General features: G+C 36.4%; 1 pseudogene; it reads left to right on the top strand.

The window, feature by feature from the left end:
- LOC105212629 (GTP-binding protein Di-Ras2-like) overlaps nt 1–21,867 on the top strand; it is a 38,697-nt pseudogene that overhangs the window by 4,489 nt on the left and 12,341 nt on the right.

The raw sequence follows: 21,867 nt of genomic DNA, 5'->3' as shown, positions 1-21,867 counted from the left end.
GAGTTAATTAAACACTTGAAAGCTGTTTGTACTCACATCTTCACTTCGGCTAATCAAAATCTATATCACGTATGTGAAACACAAAAATCATCGAATTCGAATTAATTAAATTGAGTGAAGTTCCAGAAAAACCAGATAATGTGAATACCTACACTTAAGATGTAATTTATGTTCAATTGCTATAGATTTCCTTTCAATATATGTGGGCATGACTGTGTGTAATCGTATTTCGGATTTCCAATGTCAAAATGAGCGTATTTCAGGAGGACGTACAATTGAATTAGGTAACCGATTTCAATGTAATTGTGGTAATGGTTGGCTCGACACAACAGGAATTTCGTGTGATATTGTGTAATATTCGTAACCTTAAACTGTAGCTGACATTTGTTATTGTTGGCTAGCCCAAAGTTTCAGCTGCCGTAAAGTCTGTTTGATTTCCAAAGAATTCCGTTGACATGGCGCACAATAATATAATTATTTCTAAGTATTATATTAGGCTTTCAGCAGCAAGTTGTCTCATACTACAACATATAATTGTTTAAGAGGCACTAAATATATTTGTTTTTATTGTTTTAAATTTGAGTAAATGGAGAATTTCATAAGCTAAACTTTATGCTTGGAATAATAGTAATAACACTTACAAGTGAATTTGGGATCTACATTAGAGAGGTTCTAAATAATATGATATTACAAAATAATTACGATTATGTTTTCGTAAATTTTCTGCTGTTGAAAAATTGTGTTTTTGAAAATCCTATAGCTCCCCAGAGAAGTTTAGAGATATAGACCGAGATAGAGATAGTGAAAGATATAAAAATAGATATTGAGATAGATATAGAGATAATAGGATTGAAATCAGATACAGAAGGTTTTTTCGGGAATGGTAGGTAAGTGAACCAAGCGCATCTACCGAATATGACTTGCATCTTACAATTAAAATTGCTTGGAATACCTGAAGGACTTTTGGAAGTGGTTTTCAGCAAAGAAGCAGCCTAATTCCACAACTAAGGGATGCATCCAAAACGCTCATCTCTAATGCATCCACGACAACAATTCTCAACAAGCTGTCACTAAAGCAACATATGTTTGCGATTTGTCGTCAACATGGAATAATTTTCCATCGCAGAAATAAGTGTGGAATTTATACATAGCAATTGAAATATGAGACGCTTAGTTATTTTTATTTGCATCTTTTATTTATGAGACTTTATGTTATGTTATATGATATACTCTCTCATTTTAAACTCATTTCATTTCCTCACTTCCACTACTGTCACAGCAGTCGGCATCTCTTTCATGGCTTACTTCACTGCAATTTATGTAATCTTGGCATTGTAGGCCTTGAAATTTCTTGGTGAGGGTGCATTACAATTTAATCATTTCTTTACGCCGAACATGTAAATACATTAATTTTATCCATATGCCGCAAATTGTTGCCATGTGAACGTATTTTTGTATAAATCCATTCATGAACCAATTTTCAACCGCATTCATTGTGTCTGCAGCCGCGACGACGACGTTGGTTAAGCAGGACCAGTTCTGGTATTTGCCCGCCGTTTTGCTATGCGTTCGTTCGTTTATCACAAACGGTTGGTCATATCGTGAATCATTGCCGCAGCCCGATTGACCGCATCGCTGGCTAAATTGACCAATTGACACTCAATTCGCATTGGTTCACCGCACTCTGTCCCTCAGGCGCATTTTCTTGATATTCAAATACAATTGTTGATACTCGTATATATACATTGTACATTGGCAGTTATTTGTGCGGTTGATCATAGATAAATGGCAATTTGCATAAATTAGAACTTAGTGGCAACGCTACGCGGCTCATAATATTATATTGATAGTGTTCATTTGTATACAATTTATTTGGGTTTATATAAGAAGATTATGGCCGATAATTAGCTAAAATATATGGCAACCTAATTTACAATTATTCGCTCAAGTAATAAGCAAGTCATTTCCGAATAAGTGATCTTGCTTAGGTTCAAAGTTTTCCAACCTCGAGGTAGATAGTAACAGATCGAAAGTTGTGCTAACCCTCAGCAAAATAGTATTCTGGGAAGGAGATTAGGTTCTGATACAATCACTGTAAATATCGCTTATACTAATTGGTAGTCTGATGAAATTAATTGATGGTTTCCAAAAATTCGTTTGAAGAGATGTAGGACATAAATTGGGAGAACTTGAACTTCGGCGAACATACGACTGAAATATTTAGGTCCTTTAAATAAAAGTGTTTCATTTTAAGGGTCGAGTTTCAGAAAGGGCCTTTTTGAAATTTAAATTTAGTAAAAAAAAATTGACTTTTGCTTTCCATTTTTGAGATGAGCACGTTCAGCGGAATTCTATCAAAATTACTCAAAAAATTGCACACATATGAAACTTCACTTATCTACATTAGAAAATTCTTATCCGCTTTCATTGATTCGCTTGTGGAAGCATTAATGCGGAAAGATAATTAATATGAATACATTCTAAAAATACACATTAGAAGTATGAATGAACGTTCGAGCGCATGTTTGTGAAATGAAGCGCAGCCAAAATGATACGATAAAATAATCGGAAATTTAAATAAGCAATATTACAAAATCGTAAAAATACAAAAACAAAGCACAAATTTAGCAAGCTGAAACTGACTGCTCATTATACAGCAGTTGTTGTATAAAACAAATATTTATACTCTCGCAACAAAGTTGCTAAGAGAGTATTATAGTTTTGTTCACATAACGGTGCATTTCAAAACTAAACGAGTAGATATAGGGTTACATATACCAATGTGATCAGGGTGAAGAGTGGATTTCAAATCCGAATGTCTGTCTGTCCGTCCGTCCGTCTGTGCAAGCTGTAACATGTAAAAATTAAGATATCTTGATTTTGATATTAAAATTGGCGCACTTATTTCTTGGCACCATAGGATGGTTGCTTTCGAAGATGGGCAAAATCGGAACACTGCCACGCCCACAAAATGGCGAAAACTGAAAACACATAAAGTGCCATAACTAAGCCATAAATAAAGCTATGGAAATAAAATTTGGTATGAACGATCGCACTATGAAGGGGCATATTTAGATGTAATTTTTTAGGAAAGTGGTCGTGGCCCCGCCCCCAAATAGGGTTTTTGTACATATCTCCTAAACTACTTAAGCTATATCAACTAAACTTTCTAAAAGCGTTTCTTTTAGGTACTACCTTATACAGTCCCAAAATGGAGGAAATCGGATTATAAACACGCCCACCTCCTATACAGAGGTTATGTTGAAAACTACTAAAAATGCTTTAATTCAGTAAGGGAAAACACCAGGAACCTTAAATTTCATTACAAAGAAGGTACAGAAGGGTTCCACCCAAATTGGTAAACAAAATTTTAAGTGGGTGTGGCTCCGCCCACTTATGGGTCGAAACCATATCTCCGAAACTACTCGACCAATATCAATGAAACTTGGTTTGCACTATTTTCCTTGTATCCCAATGATATGTTGTGAAAATAGGCCAAATCGGTTCACAACTTTGAGGTCGATCTGAACAGTTTACTTCACAATATATATAGTAAGCACTAGTGAAGATATCGGAACAGAACTTTGCATAAATACAGCATTTATAGTGCGGCAGCCCGTCCGCAGTCCAGGTCCGAAATCGGACCATAAGTTTTTAAGGCCCCATATATCGAACACGAGGGCCTCGGTGGTTCTAACCTAATATTAGGGTTTCCAACTTGCAATGGACTTTATACCATATATATGACGAATATTTCAAATTGTGTATTATATAATATTAATAAAGTTAAATAAATTGCGAGAGTATAAAATGTTCGGTCACAACCGAACTTAGCCCTTTCTTACTCGTTTTCATTATTGTTGTTATAACACAAATACCGTACAACACTGATAGCGAAAAGTGATGATGAAAATCGCGCTTTCAACGTTGCGGTTCAACGGAGCGTATGAGCAACATTAAACAAACGACGCCGCACGAGATATGAGTCCCGCCGTCTAAATAATTTCCAACGTACTATTGTTGTGGCTTGTGTATGCATACGAGCATGTGTGTGTGTGCAAGACATGCTGCGTGCTGTCAATTAAAACGATGACATGTATGTTTTTTTCTCGACGGCAGTTAAGCAAGGGCCAAAGCGACACCAGTGCAAGAGACAGTTTTATTTCATTTAAGGCAGTCATAGTTATTTCTGTGGGAATGTGGGAATTTGAATATGTCTACTGTGGCATAAAGCAACGATTTAACGGCTGAAAGACCTTTTATGCAGGTGTGAGTGTGTGTATGACGCGATGAGAGCATTGATTTGTTCGCAGACATGCATGTATTTATATTTAAAGTGTGGAAATATATGCCTAACTGAATTTTATTTGAATTTTTGGCACGTGATAAATGTGTGTAAAAGCCTTTTGACACTTAACTTCCGCACAAATTCATTCAAATTCGCTTATTATTTATTGCGCAGTTTATAGTTTGCCATTATAATCATGTGGAACTGGCTCACAGAAAATTAATTAAAATTAATTATGAAAATGTATGACTACTTTCATGGGAGGAAATATCAGTTACACATATGTATTAGGAAGGCACATATTTTAGATTTCGGAATAGAACAAATATTTCAATTAAATGTGCTGAAATTGAAGTAAAAGTCAAATTACAAAATGAAAGAACTACAAAATAATTCGTATAATAACTTGAGCAGCGAGTAGAGTTGACTTGGGACACAAAACTCATTTCAAAGCACAATAACTCGCGATTCTTCCTTTTCGCTCGTTGCTCCAGATATAGCAGACTTCTGGCAAATAAAGCTGGCTTTGTCTGAACTCAGCGTTATTTATTAATATGTGAAATTTCTCCAATTTCTCTGAGAGACGATTCAAAATTGTTGACCCTTCATCGGTATTAGAAAACTTCATATTTTGACTAAGATTAAAGTCTGAGTTGCCTTGTAAATATATTTACATGTGTGTGTGCATGAATATTTCTCTGAGTTCGTATAGGTAACAGTCGATTTATGCATAGCGAATTTAAGAGAGCAACGTGTGTATAAATCTGATTAATAATGCGTGCAACAACAAATGTAAATGAAAGCCCACACAGCAAGAACAAGAATGATAAGCACAAAAAAAAGTAATGTGGCTAGGTGGTTGTTGTGGTAGTTGTTCCAACACCAATGGTTTTAACGCTACTCCTGGTTTGCGGCTTAATGACGCGGTGTTGCATGTACAGCATGAGGGTAATTGGGAATTTCTAGGATAGTCAAATATTTGCTACGGCTAACGACATATGCGCTACTCGTAAAAATATAAAAGATACAAGATCAGGTTTAAGAAAATAGTAAGGTTTAGAGAACCCGGCGTAGTGTCTTAAATTTAGTAACGTTGCTGGAAACTAAGAATCGGTTCATTTCTTAATGAAATATTATAAAGGTGAATTTGTCTGTATGTAGTTAGACAGAAATATATCGCATATGTCGTACGATATGTAAATCAGATCTAAATAACTATAACATCAATTGATAAGATATCATCCAACTTGATAGGATGCCAAAACAAAGCTGGTCGCGTCAAAGAAATCGAGCATAATGATGATTGTATGTATGTGATTGGCGTTGCAACCGTTTAGCCGGTTATAGCCGAATCGACGATAGTGCGCCACTTCTCTCTCTCCTTCGCAGTTCGGCGCCAGTTGGAGATCCCAAGTGTAACCAGGTCGCTCTCCACCTGGTCCCTCCAACGGAGTGGAGGTCTTCCCCTTCCTCGGCTTCCTCCGGCGGGTACTGCATCGAACACCTTCAGGGCTGGAGTGTTTTCGTCCATTCGGACAACATGACCTAGCCAGCGTAGCCGCTGTTTTTTTATTCGCTGAACTATGTCAATGTCGTCATATAACTCGTACAGCTCATCGTTCCATCGTCTGCGGTATTCGCCGTTGCCAATGTTCTGAGGACCATAAATCTTGCGCAAAATTTTCTTCTCGAAAACTCCTAGTGTCGTCTCATCTGATGTTGACATCGTCCAAGATTCTGCACCGTAGAGCAGGACGGGAATGATAAGCGACTTGTAGAGCTTGATTTTGGTTCGTCGAGTGAGGACTTTACTGTTCAATTGCCTACTCAGTCCAAAGTAGCACCTGTTGGCAAGAGTTATTCTGCGCTGGATTTCGAGGCTGACATTGTTCGAGTTGTTGATGCTGGTTCCCAGGTATACGAAATTATCTACGACCTCGAAGTTATGACTGTCAACAGTGACGTGGGAGCCAAGACGCGAATGCGCCGACTGTTTGCTTGATGACAGGAGATAATTCGTCTTGTCCTCATTCACCTCCAGACCCATTCGCTTCGCCTCCTTATCCATGCGGGAGAAAGCAGAACAAACGGCGCGGTTGTTGCTTCCGATGATATCAATATCATCGGCGTACGCCCGGAGCTGTACACTCTTGTAGAAGATTGTACCTTCTCGGTTTAGCTCTGCAGCTCTTATAATTTTTTCCAGCATCAGGTTAAAGAAGTCGCACGATAGTGAGTCACCTTGTCTGAAACCTCGTTTGGTATCGAACGGCTCGGAGAGGTCCTTCCCAATCATGACGGAGATTTTGGTGTTGCTCAGCGTCAATTTACACAGCCGTATTAGTTTTGCGGGGATACCAAATTCAGACATCGCGGCTTAAAGGCAGCTCCTTTTCGTGCTGTCGAAAGCAGCTTTAAAATCGACAAAAAGGTGGTGTGTGTCGATCCTCTTTTCACGGGTCTTCTCCAAGATTTGGCGCATGGTGAATATCTGGTCAGTTGTCGATTTTCCAGGTCTAAAGACACACTGATAAGGTCCAATCAGTTTGTTGACGGTGGGCTTTAGGCTTTCACACAGTACGCTCGATAGAACCTTGTATGCGATATTTAGGAGGCTGATCCCACGGTAATTAGCGCAGATTGTGAGATCTCCCTTTTTATGGATTGGGCAGAGCACACTGAGATTCCAATCGTCAGGCATGCTTTCTTCCGACCATATTCTGCAAAGAAGCTGATGCATGCACCTTATCAGTTCTTCGCCGCCGTATTTGAATAGTTCTGCCGGTAATCTATCGGCCCCCACTGCTTTGTTGTTCTTCAAGCGGGTAATTGCTATTCGAATTTCTTCAAGGTCGGGTAATGGAACATCTGTTCCATCGTCATCAATTGGGGGATCGGGTTCGCCATCTCCTGGTGTTGTACTCTCACTGCCATTCAGCAGGTCGGAGAAGTGTTCCCTCCATAATCCCAGTATGCCCTGGACATCGGTTACCAGATTACCACCTTGGTCTCTACATGAGGATGCTCCGGTCTTGAAACCTTCGTTAAGTCGCTTCATTTTTTCATAAAATTTTCGAGCACTCCACCATATTCCAATTCAACAAACAGCCACACTTATCAATGCATTTCACTCGCAACCGAGATAAGTTTGTATGTCTGTGTGTTTGTGCATAAATAAACAGCTGCAAATGTAAAGATCAATTTAAATGCCTTTATGGCATTTAATGGAAAGAAATATAGAAGATGTTGTGCGACAACAGTAATACACTGCCAACAGTTATACTCTGTGACCAGGCGAAGATACTTTTGCATTTGCATTTGGTCTTTGAATTATTAAAATAATTAATTTTCGTGTAATATCAAAAGAGGGTGTTGCTGTGGGTGTCAAGTAATTTTAATTATTAAGTAGCCTTTCAAGTAAACACTCTTTGATTATTTTATATATTTATAAATATCAGTTGTTAGAAATTATAATTAATTCATCTCTATCAGAAGGTTACTCATACGCTATGTATCCCCAGTACATTTTCTTTAGCGCTACCGAATAGTGTTTACATTGACAGTTTTTCTTCTATGTTAATTTTTATAGACTTCTAACATATTATTAAACAGTTTACTCCCAAAACGAAACATAATGAAAATTTTGCTGACATTGATTTTGGAGAATACTTAACCCTCTAGCGGGAAAAGTGGTCAAGAAGACAATTTCATGAATGAACCCTAGAGTTAAGATGTTCTGAAAAATGATTATTCGTGAAATTTTGCGATATTAAATAGAAATGCATCTTTCGCTTAACTAACAATAGTAATCCTAAATCTAAAATACTCATGAAACTTGAGTAAATTATATTATTTTTCATAAGTCCATAAAATTAAATTTTCTGAGGATAGAAACAAATAAAGTAATTTCATATGAGAAATGGTCTTCTAGGTCGTTTTGGAAACATTTCAATTCAATAATGTGTGTTAAACTTTTTCGAAGTAAATTGTTATAATCACAAAAGCTTGGTTACTCATACGCCGTGTGGTACCTAATTACTCATTACCTACAACTCGTTCGCTTTTAAGAAGTAGATAGTAAATTTTAAAGAAATAAGGGAAATAATAACACTATAAATTACTTAAATTCGAAAAAAATAGTTTACAAATCTAATTACTAACTTTTTTAAATTTATAAACTGTTTTCTTGTATTTTCAGGTTGACATTTTAGACACTTCCGTCGATATGCAATTTCCCGCTATGCGCCGCCTGTCCATTGCCACCGCCCACGCTTTCCTGTTAGTCTATGCGTCCACATCTACGTCGAGTTTTCAATGTGTCAAACAGTGTTTCGATGAGATACGAGCGCGCCGACTACCAGGTGAGTTTGACTGTTTGTCTATTGTTTATAGAAAAACAATTTTAGAATGTGATTTGAGTGGCATAACTATGTCTAATAAATATCATTGATATAAATATCATTTAGAATTATTTGGCTTCATGGCTGACGATACGATTTTTGCTAGATGAGAATTGTTTTTATAGTGTTCATTTATTATTTATAGACTCTCATTGCTACATTATTTTCAAGTGAATTAGGTTTTTTTAGGACTAAGGCTTGACATGTCTTTAACTCACTTACATCTCTTTTTTGATAGTTTGAAAAGCGCATGGTCATTTAACCTATCCAAAAAATTTTCGGTTTCCTCTCTCCAATGGAATTACTGTGTTTTTAAATACTATATACTCGTACATATGTACGTATATACATAGGTATTTAATTATTTATGTGATAACCTATATGTTATATTTTTGGGTATATTTGAAAATTCAACTCACTCCATTATATAAGTTCATAACTTTTACCCTTTAGTTTTCCTGTTCGTTCCTAAAATTTGTAGAAAATAGATTTTGTTATTAAAAATTTCACAGCAAAAATATCAAAAACCAAAAATTAGTTTATTTTAAATTTAAGCAAAATCTGCAAACTCAAAGTGGAGGTAATCATCGTTTATTTATATTTTCATTCATAATATTTTAAAATTCACTGATTTCTACAAAAATTTGTGTGTGTGCTTGTACGTTCGCCGCAATTCTGCAACAGAAAGCAATAAAAAATTGCAAGCAATCAATTTGAAGGTAAAACATAAAAATAACGAAAAAGTTTATGTCAATAAATGTGTATGCGGGAAATAGATTGCGTTCACACAGTTAACCACACTAACGCATAAATATATATTCTGTGTGAAAAGTAATTAAATTTGCAATGTAAACCCGTCAATGATTTAAACAGAAAATTTTAACGATTTCAGTTCGATGTAAAAGCGCTTCTTTCTTCACCCAGGTAGTCATATATTCCGAGAATAAATTAACAAGCATGACTATGTTTGGTATTGTTTTCCACACATTTATACATGCAGATATATTCATTTGCATGTGACAGCCAGTTTGATGTGCAAATAAGTCAGCTTGCCGTGACATGTGGTGATAAGCAAAACAATTTATTTATCAAATTCAAAACTAATGTGTCATAAGCTTTCTGCTCTGCTTGTTGTCTCTCAAATGTTGACTGAAAGAAGTATAGCAAAAATGAAGGAATATAATGTCTATGTTGGTATATGCCATAAAAAAGTTATTCAAAGTGGTATTTGATAGATTGGATAAAGTGATAAGTGAGTTGACAGTTGACATTCTGTCATTCGGATTTTCAATAACTATTTAAAAATCATAATTGTATGATTTTCAGTTGATTTAAATAATTAATGAATTCTGAATGCATTAATGTATTCCTCTAGGTATATTCATCATTCATTTGACTTTATGATCTTTATTCAGACAATGTAGATTTTATATTTATTCCTATTTCGTTCAAAAACCTATTTCACCAATATATTTTGCACATTTTGCAGTAATCTAATGCCCATAAATAGAGTCTTATTGCTGTGGACTTCAGAAGTTCTGAAAATTAATTAATTATTAATTTAGCTTCTCTCTACTAAAACTTATAATATATACGTACATATAACATATTTCAAATTAATATGACTAAAATCGCTTCGTTTAATTTTTATAGAATTTATTTTTAATTTAAATACTCTCGCAATTTATTTATTTAATTTTATTAATATAACAAACAATTTGACTCACATATTCGGCATATATATGGTATAAAGTCCATTGAAAGTTGGAAACCATAATATTAGGTATATGGGTTGGTGAAGTTATGACCCGATTACACTTATTTTAGGCACGGTGACATATTATTAAAAGAAAGATATTTCCTCCGAATTTCTTCAAAATATCTGAGAGACTTACCTAAATTTTCGGTAAAAAAAAAGAATTAGAAGACCTGAGGTTCTCATGTTCGATACATGAGGCCTTGAAAATTTATGGTCCGATTTCGACGATTTTTAGAGTGGGGCTGCCACACTATAAATACAGTATTTGTACAAAGTTCTGTTCCGATATCTTCACTAGTGCTTACTTTATATATTGTAAAGTAAACGATTCAGATCGACTTCAATGTTCTGGTATATAGGAAGTAGGCGTGGTTGTGAACCGATTTGGCCTAATTTCCCAAAATATAATTGGGATGCAAGCGAAATATTACAAACCGAATTTCATTGAAATTGGTCTAGTATTTTCGGAGATATTGTTTTGACCCATAAGTGCCCATTTAAAATGTTGTATACAATTTTGAATACAGCTCTTCTGTGACTTCTTTATAATGAAATTTAAGGCTTCTGTTGGTTTTCCTTACTGAATTATAGCCTTTTTAGTCGTTTTCAACGTTACCTTTGTATGGGAGGTGGGCGTGGTTATAATCGATTTTTGGACTATATAAGGAAATGCCTGAATAAAACGACTCCAGGCAGTGGTATAATTTTAGGACTTACAAACAACCGTTATGTGAACAAAACTATTATACTCTCTTTAGCAACTTGGTTGCGAGAGTATAAATATTCCTTCTCAATTTGCCGAACTGACTGTCACGGAGTGATTTTTCATTTACACCTAATTTAGCAATTCTCAATGCCACTTAACTCACATAAATTTATATAACACAGTTTTTTAAATTTTCTACCTTTTCATGTTATAAATTGTCGGTGCCGCCAAAGGATATTTCCATTGTAATCGCCGGCAATAAATCTGATTTGGCCAATACCCACAGAGAGGTGCGACTGGAAGAAGTCACCGACTGGGTCTACTGTGAATTGCCGCGATTGAGGTGAGTTCAATATATCGAAAATTATTTAGCTGCATAACTTTGACTGTTTCTCTTTGTGAGAGGGTGTGTGGAAGTCCCGAAGGTATGTTACAAATTTTTGCCCAAAATAACGACATATTTATGCGGTTTCAGTGTCTGTGAACTCAAAATATTATTTTAATCATTCGGTGTGTGTTTTGTTCATGCCGTCGTTTCGGCTTGATTTATGAGGTAGACATAAAAGGGCTTCTATGTGATGTACATACCAATATATTTATGATTGTACGTGTGTATCCAGATAAAATATGAAATTTATTTATTCGTACCTGCCGTTTTTAAGCGAGCGCGTGCTCGATTTTCAATTGACTCTGATACAGTTGTGTAGATTGGCGAAATAAATTTGTATTTTGCTTTCCATAACAGTTAATATGCTTGATTAAGCGTAACAATGTAAGAGAGATTAATTTTAAGTGCGCATTCATGTAAAATGCGGTTCATACCGATAGGGACAGCAAACACAGAATATATACGAGCCAACAACGAGTATTAAAATCTTCTACCGATATTCGCAGGCAGTGGCCACAAACCGTCCTAGGTCCTGCGTAGTTTTATTGGTCAGGCAGCAATGCACACGTATTCCATGCGTCACCATTGCATCCAGAAATAATTTCGATCTGGTGAGGTTTATGGGCCGGCGGCATCATTGGGCCGTACTTCTGGGAATGGGAATTGCTACTGCTCAATGATAACCATTACATTGGCCGCGTAGGTCGTGCGATTTGACGCCGTTAGACTATTTCCTGTGGGGCTACGTCAAGTCCATGGTCTATAATGGTAATGGTAATTACCTTTAAAAAAGATGAGCAAAGATATAAGTAAGCGCTCGAGGCTATCCTAAAATTAGTACTGTCTTAGCAGACAATGACTCCTCGCTTCTCTTGTGTTTGTACTAGCAACATGTTGCACAGAGTATAATAGTTTTATAAAACTGATTTCATCGAAATTTGGTACATAATAAGATTAGAACTATGTGGAATAGTTGTAAATTGGAGAACACTTCTCAATAAATTAGTAAAAACAGTAGGGAGAATATATGAATATATGTCTGAGCCTTGAATATAAAATAAACCTGCCAAAACTGTGAGAACTACTTCAGCCCTTTAAATGACGGCGCGACTCCGCTAATTAAACAATTTAAGTAATGATTATATTTCACGGTTTCATATACATTTTAAATTTCATATTAAATTTAAATTTAATTAACAACAAGAGAAACAATTCTAATCAAAGATATAAAGAAAGTGTGAGAAAATACGGCGACAATACAGTGTTTGTGAAGCCGAAGCGAGGGGTACGCAGTGGCATCTGTCACCGCAGTTAATCGGATTTCTGCGCGCACACATTTCTCGGTTTGTGGGTAATTGTGTAGCCGCCAGGAACAGTTGCGAATGCAAATGCGACTGCGAAATCAGTGCGAGGCAATGCAATAGAGCGCAGAATGAGGTAATGTAATGCTATGTAGTAATTATTGTAGCAAAGTGAAAATGGCGGTTTCCACAACATTCCCTTTCCCTTTATTATAAAGTAAATAAGAAGGAAACAAAAACAAACAAACAATCAAGCCGCAAATAATAAAATTCCGCGGAATAAAATATGTTGGAAATGAGCGGTTGATGAAATCGGCGAAATAAATAACCCCAAAAGACACAACTGCGGCGCTAAAGTAGAAGTTGTTGTTTTTTTTATTTTTTGTGTTTTTTGGGGTGTAAGGTATGTTTATCAGTTGACATCTATACATTTTTAAACGTCTTTGTCGAAGTGGCCTTTAGAGTCTATCAAATGAAAATGAACACTGAAAGGGTAAAACCGTGGTTATTACTGAAATTATCTTATTAAAGCTCTCTTTTGGAGCTCATTCTCAACTTTTTAACATATTAAACAAAACATAATACCTGTGAGTTCAATTCGGCTGACACGTGTAGTTTCCAACCTCTAATTTTAAAATATGAAAAAAATATATATTTCATGCCAAAATGGGTCCTTAAAACTCACAATACATTTGTTTCCATATACTAACCTATTAGGTATGGGTATTTCCCCTTTTGTTCCCCCACATTGATTTGGTATTCCTAAAATAGTTTTTTAAATATATCTCAAAAAATGACGTAAATATTTTAATTTCTGCATGAATTGAGCTAATCGCTTTTAGTTCTTTTGTCTAAGCACACGGAACGTGTCCCGTGCAGATTAGAGCAAATTTATATGTCTAAATCTTATTTAAATCCTCACACAATTAACAACCACAAAGGCTACCGAAATAGATCCCCAACACTCTCAACTAATACACATACTTGCCATGATAATGACACACATTGTAAGAAATAGCTGTGAAACATATTTTTAGACGCCCCAGCAGTTCTTCCGCTCACACGCACTCAAATACAATAAATTTTTCCTGTGCAGCTTTGTACACCCATCTCAGATATATTTCACACCAGATTGTCGCTGACTGACTACTAGCTGAATGGCTTGACAGACAAAAAATGTTGTCAGTGCTACCTTATGTACCTTAATTGCCAGTGCTGTATTTTTTACATTAATGAAGCACCTTACTGTTAGTATATGCGCTTATTCACATGTATCGTGTACATTTAGTCCTTTTTTGCTAGCTTTTTTCGTATTTGTCAGAATCGCCGTTGCGTCAGTTTGCATTTTTGCTTGGGCATTTTAATATTTAATTTTTCGTGTCATTGACGGTGACAAATTGTTCTTGACAGCGTCTGAGCGACACTTATAGCCACAATACTTTATAGATATAAAAAAATTCCTATTTTTGAAAAGAAATTCATATGTTTGGAAGTTTTCATAGAAATGTAAGGGAGATTCTTGATCTTTGAAATGAAAACCCCTAACTTTAATTTTTATATAATCCCTTGTCTTAGACTCGTTCGATCGGTTTTGTTTTATTTGGCAGTTTTTACTTTAAATGGATACATGTTGTAATAAAAGGGATTTTGCCATAATACAGGTAACACGGGGTTCAGCAGTAACAACATAACGGTGAATACAATCCCGACAACAACAGTTCAAGTTTTTAATCTGCAATTCTCTACGTTACCGCGTTGACACCAAAGTTAATGGCTCGGCGGTGGCAAATGGTACAGCTGGTGGGCCTTTGGCGCTGACCTCGGTGTAAATGTAGCAAGTGTACAATATATTTTTATTATATATTTTCATCGCAAATTGCCGCTTACAAACGATCACTTTGCGTGCAGAGAGCCAACAATGTGTACTTGCATATTTATATTTACATGTATCTATTTAGTTGTATGGTCCCTTAAACATTGGCAACGGCGAATACCGCAGACGATGAGCTGTATGTGTTATTCGACGACATAGACATTGTCCAGGGAATAAAAAAACATCGGCTACGCTGGTTAGGTCATGTTGTTCGAATGGATGAAAGTGCTCCATCTCTGAAAGTATTCGATGCAGTTACCCGCTGGTGGAAGCCGAGGAAGAGGGAGACCTCCACTCCGATGAAAGGACCAGGTGGAGAGGGACCTGGCTTCGCTTGGTGTAACCAATTGGTGCCAAACTGCCAGAAGGAGGGATACGTGGCGCGCTGTTTTGGACTCTGCTATAACCGCGTAAGCGGTGTCTACGCCAGTCAAGAAGAAGAAGAAGAAGAATATGTATTTATGGATATGTGCGCGACGCGCACCACTTTCACGCCTGCATAACGACCATTATCATGTTACGAAATAAACAAAAAATCCGCATGCAGACAATACAGTGTAACGGCGTTAAGCGCAGACGGTTACAAATACCAACACATCACACCCACATATACGAGCTTGCTTGTTGACTAGATCTAAATCACAGTTATGTTGCAGCTAAAGTGTACTCTCCCATTGGCGATGTTGCATTTGCATTATTTCACATGCCACATGCAATGGTATTTTATTTTATTGGTATGTTACAGACCACTCTCAACATATACTTTGAATTATTGTTGTAGCGGTATATTTCGTATTACTCTCCCTCTGTCTCGCTGTCTCCCTTGTGTCCTATATATAAGTGCCAAAATACAAACAAATAATAAAATATAAAAAAAAGGTAAATATAAATAATTTTATTCTCAAAAGCACACATTTTAGTCTCTATTAACAGCTGGTTTTCGACTAACTCGGAATAATATTCACATTCTTTAGAATTTCAGGTAATTAACTTTACTACCATTATTGATCCGTCTGAATGCCCTATAGCTGTTTCAGAAGTTATTATAAGACCTCAACGATTTTGGATACTCTTTTTAACTAAGAGCTCACAATATTTTTGTCTATCTCCAAGTTTGCCAAGTATCGCTCCAACTTCATAGTCTAGCAGATCCACGTTTGAGGTCTACAGAAATTCATATAAAGTAATAATAAAACGGAAATGATTCCTAAGTTTATTTTTAGAATCAAGCGCTATTTATAATCGTGGATATTCAACTAAAAGATTTTCTTGATCTAAAAAGTAATATCAAAAGTTTGGGAAATTTTTCATTATAACCATCAATTTTTTTTTAAATGAAAAACTTCTTAAGACTTAAAACTCAAAGAATTTAACAACAATTTATGGTCGAAAGGTCAAGTAATCCATTTAAATAATAAATGAACTTAAATAAATAAATAAATTTAAAATTGAATTTGGCACTGCCTCTTACTTAGCCTTAATAGAGACTTACTATCTCAAGAATATGGTGAAATATGAAATCCAAAGGAAGCGGAAAACCACAGGTGCAGAAACACTTGTATAATTAACTTGCGTTGGGTGAAAAACTCGTCTGCCAACAAATAATTAAATCGAAAAAATAAAACTACGTAAACCATTTCACTGAAGCAAGCAAAAAATTATTGAATTTTCTATAAAAGAAAAACAACCAAATCACCTTAACCCGTTTAATAGCTAGTAGATTTCAAAAAACGTTTGCGCAGCATACACACCAATAAACAGGCACATGCGAAGTATGCTTTTTGGCGTTCAAACGCTCGCAATTGTGGCGTCCTAGCTGACACATTGTTGCTGACACGTTAAAAATGCAAAGCCACAGAGTCGTTAAAAAAGCAAAAAAAAAAAAAAACTAACAAAAGTAACAAAAACAACAAAGCAGCAACGCGAAACAATTCCTAGGAACGAAAGTGTAACTGTTATAAATATAACGTGTGAAAAAATAGCACACATAGATCAGCGAACACGTATACCCAACGAACGAAAATGAAATATTGAAATAACAAAAACAAGAAATTTTTGACTCACTTATCTACGCTGCCTTGGGATAAGCTCTTTTGTTTGTGGAAACTATGAAAAAAGCCAATTTTTACGAAATTCATTCATATATTTTTCTTTTTTCTCTCAGTGTAGTTTTTATGTCATCTGTCTGCACCCCCACTCTCATTGTGTAGCGTCAAAATATTAATTGGATTGGCAATTTTTGGAGCTGCTAAAATACTATCAGCGTTGGTGTGAAATTTATTTAAGCGAAAAGCGAGCGAATACGAGTAAAAAATTCTTGTTGGATACTGCTCGTGGACAAAGTGTTCAAAATGTCTTAAATAATTTTTTTTCGTGACATATTTTTGACATTTCTTATAAATATTTTTTGTTTAACTTATAGAGTAAGTTTTTGATAGTAACATTAACCTGATTTAGTGAAGCTAATAGTTGACTCTAAATGAATGATAGTTTATTTCTAATATATATGTATTGTGTCCGATAATTATTTTTATACTCTCGCAACAAAAGTTGCTAAAGAGAGTATTATAGTTTTGTTCACATAACGGTTGTTTGTAACACCCAAAACTAAACGAGTTAGATATAGGGTTATAATATATACCAAAGTGATCAGGGTGAAGAGGGGAGTTCAAATCCGAATGTCTGTCTGTCCGTCCGTCCGTCTGTCCGTCTGGCCGTCTGTCCGTCCGTGCAAGCTCTAACTTGAGTAAAAATTTATATATCTTAATGAAACTTGGAACACGTGTTCCTTGGCACCATAAGAAGGTTAAGTTCGAAGATGGGCGTAATCGGAACTCTTCCACGCCCACAAAATGGCGAAAACCGAAAACACTTAAAGCGTCATAACTAAGCCATAAATTAAGTTATAAAAGTAAAGTTTGGAACAAAGGATCACACTAGGAAGGGGCGTATTTGGATGCAACTTTTTTGGGGAAATGGACCAAACTTTCTGCAGTCGGTTCTCTTATGTACCCCACCACACACCATGAAAATTGTTGAAATCGGATGATAACCATGCCCACCTCCCCTACAAAGGTTAGGTTGAAAATTACTAGAAGTGGGTTAACTCACTAAAAACGTCAGAAACACAAAATTTCACAGAAATAATAGCAGAAGGAAGCTGCACTCAGATTTTTTTACAAAATAAAAAATGGGCGTGGCATCGCCTACTTATGGGTCTAAACAAAAAGGTTTTATCTCAGGGACTACTCGACAGATTTCAATGAAATTCGGTATATAATATTTTCTTGACACCCTGATAACACTGATAAAAATGGGCGAAATCGGTGCACAACCACCACTACTTTCCTTATAACTCAATTTTGAATTCCATCTGATTCCTTCACTTTATAATTTATACATAAAGCACCAATGAAGATAGCGGAATAAAACTTTACACAAATAGTCGAAAACGAACTATAACTTTTCAAGGCCCCAGATATCGAATATGTTGAACTCAGCGCCTAAGGGTAAATTTTAACCGAAAATATGGTAAATCTTTCAGATAATTTAATGTAATTCAGAGGAAAGTGTTTTCTTCTAATAGTGTATCTCTGTTTGTTTTTAATATCGGGTAATAACTTCCCCTAGCTCCCATATATCTAATTATAGGTTTTTCAAAAATACGGTGGGCTTTATTCCGCATATATGTATTGGTTAACATGTGAGATATCTTAGTAAAATTAAGTGAGTGTAAAGTCTTGGATATAGTGTACCTGCTGGTGAAAATGAATGAAATCGGTTCAGGAATTACCTCAGCCCTCATATACTATATGAACGTTATTCTATTCTATTAAACATTGTGCCGAATTTAATAAAATTTCTTCAATAAATTGCGAGAGTATAAAATATTCGGTTGCACCCGAACTTAGCCTTTCCTGACTTGTTATGTTAATTATATCCTCAGTTCAGGTTGGATTACTAAAGGGTGATTTTTTAACAGCTTGATAACTTTTTAAAAAAAAAAAACGCATAAAATTTGCAAAATCTCATCGGTTCTTTATTTGAAACGTTAGATTGGTTCATGACATTTACTTTTTGAAGATAATTTCATTTAAATGTTGACCGCGGCTGCGTCTTATGTGGTCCATTCGGAAAGTCCAATTTTGGGCAACTTTTTCGAGCATTTCGGCCGGAATAGCCCGAATTTCTTCGGAAATGTTGTCTTCCAAAGCTGGAATAGTTGCTGGCTTATTTCTGTAGACTTTAGACTTGACGTAGCCGCACAAAAAATAGTCTAAAGGCGTTAAATCGCATGATCTTGGTGGCCAACTTACGGGTCCATTTCTTGAGATGAATTGTTCTCCGAAGTTTTCCCTCAAAATGGCCATAGAATCGCGAGCTGTGTGGCATGTAGCGCCATCTTGTTGAAACCACATGTCAACCAAGTTCAGTTCTTCCATTTTTGGCAACAAAAAGTTTGTTAGCATCGAACGATAGCGATCGCCATTCACCGTAACGTTGCGTCCAACAGCATCTTTGAAAAAATACGGTCCAATGATTCCACCAGCGTACAAACCACACCAAACAGTGCATTTTTCGGGATGCATGGGCAGTTCTTGAACGGCTTCTGGTTGCTCTTCACCCCAAATGCGGCAATTTTGCTTATTTACGTAGCCATTCAACCAGAAATGAGCCTCATCGCTGAACAAAATTTGTCGATAAAAAAGCGGATTTTCTGCCAACTTTTCTAGGGCTCATTCACTGAAAATTCGACGTTGTGGCAGATCGTTCGGCTTCAGTTCTTGCACGAGCTGTATTTTATACGGTTTTACACCAAGATCTTTGCGTAAAATCTTCCATGTGGTCGAATAACACAAACCCAATTGCTGCGAACGGCGACGAATCGACATTTCACGGTCTTCAGCCACACTCTCAGAAACAGACGCAATATTCTCTTCTGTACGCACTGTACGCATTCGTGTGGTTGGTTTAATGTCCAATAAAGTAAACTGAGTGCGAAACTTGGTCACAATCGCATTAATTGTTTGCTCACTTGGTCGATTATGTAGACCATAAATCGGACGTAAAGCGCGAAACACATTTCGAACCGAACACTGATTTTGGTAATAAAATTCAATGATTTGCAAGCGTTGCTCGTTAGTAAGTCTATTTATGATGAAATGTCAAAGCATACTGAGCATCTTTCTCTTTGACACCATGTCTGAAATCCCACGTGATCTGTCAAATACTAATGCATGAAAATCCTAACCTCAAAAAAATCACCCGTTATTAGGCTACAGAATTTCATTTTTATGTTAAATATAGTCTTTAACAGATTATTTAGACTACTTAATAGAACATCAACGGTTATCCAAAGTTTCAGGGTTTTTAATGTTTCAAACCGCCTCTGAAAAGCTAATATACGTGTGTTGCATGTCAGAACTACTGATGCAGTTCGCAGCCAGTCTGTCTGACACTAATATTTAATGTACACATCTGGCCAGTTGATAATCTGTGTGCATAAGGGAAAAGCATTGGCACACTTACCGACACCGCACTCAACTAATTCCTATAACATTTTCAACTCACTGCGCCATATTACACTCCGCGTAAGTTTTGCTGGAAACCCAGCGCAGGTGAGAAGAAATACAAAATTGTTGATCACTTAAAGCTTTCAACCAACTTGACACCTGTTCTTCAAACATTTGGTGAGTTTGTTGCTGTTGCTGGGAGTGGCTGCATAGCCACAATTGACGTGTCAGGTCAGCAGCTGCAGGCAACAACAATTTTGCAGGCGCCTGTAACTGACAGTTTCAAAGTCCACTCCGACATCTATCAAAGCTTCAACCAACACCAGCAATCCAACAACAAGAACCACTAGCTCCATTGTTACCAACGTGGGTGGATGAGCTTGTCGTTGCTGCTGCAGCTCGTTGTTGTAAGAGCACTGACTTTGTTAGCAACTTTGTATGACTGTTGCATAGTTGGCATGAATTTTACGCCGTCAGCAAAATCATACCGAGTCCACGAAAGCGAATAAACAAGTCGTCAAAAATAGGATTTTAAGAACATATTGAGGGCTGGTAATGTTTTATCATTCGGCAAACAGTTGGATATGCAACATGTTGAACTTTGCTTCATGGAAAAATTTCCTTCACAAAGGTGTAATTTTTTCCATGGTGGTAATTAAGGTTAGGTGCCCCAATTCTGCTTTGCTGCTTCGAAAGACCAATGCGAGAGGACGGCAATCTGAAATAAGGATATATCTTTGATGTCGAATATAGCAGAAATAACAGTCACAGCTGCCGTTTGATGCCTACCCGCTTCGTAGTTGCTCACGGCCTTATATAGAACCCAGTTGTCAATTTGTAAAACTGAAGCAGTTATATAATATCTACAAAATTCTTTTAGAATTTGAGATTATATTCGAACATGGAACAATAGGAAATTGTAACTCATGTAAATTTTGCAGTTGTAACCTTTGTCTGTATAAAACACCAAATTCAAATTTTTTGTATGTATGTAAATTTCATGAATATCTTCTTTGAACCTCGTCCATTTCTAATCAGTTGCATTATTTTCTTACTTACAGAGCGAAAGTGCTGGAATTCTCCGCCAAGGAGGATCAAAACGTGACTGACCTCCTCAAAACGTTGCTGTCACTGTCGCGATTTCTACCCGTCGGGAGCAATAATGACGGCACAAGTGGACTGAAGCGACGCTCCTCGGCATATGTTAGCGCATCGTCAAGTAGAAGTAAGTACACTCAGAGTCAAATTTACACTGAACAAACAAACTTAGGTGTGTGTTTAGAGAAGACTGTCGAACACAAAGACTGTAGTTGAATTAAAACAAAAAGAAGGCTGCAAAAGGCACGAGGTGCAAACTAAGTGATAAATAAATTAAAAGAAATTCAGTAGTAAGTGGCACGCATTCGCCGCTCTCACGGCGACCTCAACGACCTCAACGGCCACGTTGGGAATCTGTTAGCGAATTCCAGGTCACAGAAGTCACTAAAGACCATTTAATTGCAACCGTGTGCGTTCTTTAAATAAATAATTCTGTCTCTCATGCTCAGCGTGTCTTCTTACAGCGCGGGAAGCAATTCTAGCACCTTATCCTGTATCTTCCATTTGCTGATTATATTTCACTTTTGTTGCCTCGGCGTTG

The sequence above is a fragment of the Zeugodacus cucurbitae genome, chromosome 6, assembly GCF_028554725.1.
Source record: "Zeugodacus cucurbitae isolate PBARC_wt_2022May chromosome 6, idZeuCucr1.2, whole genome shotgun sequence".
In the NCBI taxonomy this organism is placed as follows: Eukaryota; Metazoa; Arthropoda; class Insecta; order Diptera; family Tephritidae; genus Zeugodacus; species Zeugodacus cucurbitae.
This window is presented reverse-complemented; position numbering and strand designations above follow the sequence as displayed.